This window comes from Microtus ochrogaster, chromosome X (assembly GCF_000317375.1).
Source record: "Microtus ochrogaster isolate Prairie Vole_2 chromosome X, MicOch1.0, whole genome shotgun sequence".
Classification (NCBI taxonomy): Eukaryota; Metazoa; Chordata; class Mammalia; order Rodentia; family Cricetidae; genus Microtus; species Microtus ochrogaster.
Window position 1 is genome coordinate 30,124 of NC_022026.1, and position 2,274 is coordinate 32,397.

The following is a 2,274-nucleotide window of genomic DNA, read 5'->3' on the forward strand; positions in this document are numbered from 1 at the left end:
TTACAGGCAGAAATTATTATTTAGAATTATTTAGTGATATTCTTGAACTGTATCAGCAAAAGTATGCTCTTAAATATAAGCATCATAGCTTTCACTGCAGGGAAATGAAATAGTCAATGCCCATTTTTAAGTTCAAGCCTTGATGTTCAAAGAAAATACAAGTGCACAGAACTTATAGCAGAATTCGATAATCTGTATCATTTTTTTTGTCACACTGAACGCTGTGAGAGAAAAATTGTCTTGTCGGTTAGATGGGGAAAAGAGACCCTGATGCTTACTTTTTGGCAAATTCACATATTATTTTAGATAAATTCACACATCTCATCTGCAAAGACATAAATTATTTTCATGTGTGAAACAGAGCCTGACATCAGTCTCACAAAGTGTGTATTTTGTGCATACAAGCAAAACTGTTTGGAAAAAATCATTTCATGATTGTGATAATAATTGAGTTCATCACACTTCATTCGAAGCAGAAATTGCTGCCTGTGTTGAGCTTTGGGTTTAGCTCCCAACATCACAAGAAAGGAATAGTGATAATAATAATGGCTATTTTTCTTTTTCTTTCTTTTTTTCTTTTTTGAGACAGGGTTCCTTTGGTAGTGTTTTCTGTCCCAGAATTGGCTATGTACACCAGGCTGGCCTAGAACTCAAGAGATCCATCTACCTTTGCCTCCCTTCAAAGTGCTGGTATTAAAAACATAGTTGCCCCTTATTAGGAATCTATAATTCTCTCTATTTACTTAACTGTGTGTCTTTTTGCTCATTACTGGAGTGATGTAATTTTGAACTACATCCCTAGCACTTTTGAATTTGAACAAAATGTTTTGAGATAAGGTCTCTGTAAGCATTCCAAGCTAGCTTTGAACTTTCTACCCTGCTGCCTTTATCTCTAGAGTAGCTGAAGTTATACATCACCAAGTAAAATTACTGATAAATGTTTTAATGCATGTATCTTAATGAAGTTGGTCTGTTAGTTATTTTGTTCACTTTTTTATAGTTACTGATAATATATTTGCATATCATTAAATATTTAATCCTTTTAAGGGTGACTATGCTGAAAACTGAATCTCCTGTTTAAGCTATATCCCAGTCTGTACAACTTTACATTAGTTTCTCTCATTAGTTCCCTATGTCATTTAAAGAACTGCATATTGCTTAGCATTTGATTAGGGCAAAAGCCACAACCTTTTTGCTCCTACAGGTTGAATGCCTGTAGAATCTGGACATTACATAATGCTCTAGAAAGTTACAACCAGCAGCTATGTTTGCGTATTGAAGTTGGACTTTTCCCAAATAACCACACAGTTACTTCTTATTGCTCAGTCAGTATATGCTCAGTCAATCGCTTGGATGTGTTTTTTAAGCTACTTCAGAGAGCCTTAATTAACCTATTTCTATTAACCTATGTGCTTATAGGGATTCCTGAGAACACAGTTTATTGTTCATAGGTTCTCAGAAAGAATTTGGCCACATTGGGATTAGGTTGTAATAGAAAAGTCCGCTTGTTGTGATTTGTGTGGGTAGGAAGGGTGTTCGCCTAGGTGAGCAGGTTAAAGACTGGTTAATTTGAATGAATTCATTGGGTGAGTCCAGACTTACCTGGTAACTGGCCCTGGGGAGACTAGGGCTAGGGAAATACTCATGAAGGGGGTGGAGATGGAGGGCTAGTTGGCTTCTGTGTTTTTACATGGGAAAGGCACTAATCCAAAGAGTATTTACTATCTTTAGACTTTGGGCATGGCATTGTCTCCAGGATCAGCAAAAGCATATGAGGTCACACCATCAGAATCACAGACAAAAAAAGCCCGTTTAAAATGATCTTTTGTAAAATATTTCCTTAATTTATTTTCCGTGTGAATGTCTGATTCAGGGGTATCCCTTTGAGACCAGATCCATGGTAGAAAATAAAGGAGTAAAGGCACTGAAATCCCAAGGCAGGAGTGGTTATAATAGCCTTTGTTATCTAGAGCTGGGAGTATAATCTGTGCTCTCAAAATTGCCAAGCAGGCTCTAACTGCTGAGCCACATCAGCAGTCTTGCAACTGACTTTTAAAGGCCAGCATCAGTGTGGAGTTTGTTGCCTCCATTCCCTGTACTCTGCACCGCCAGTATTCTTTCCCAGTTGAAGCTCCGGTTATTACCACCTGCATGCTGATGGACTCAGTCTTGAGTCAAAGGCCCAGACTTCACTGGTTTTGTTTATCCCTCACTTATTTCCTGGATGCTTAGGTAGAAGAAATAGAAGAACCAGAGGGAAGGGGAAGGAGAACA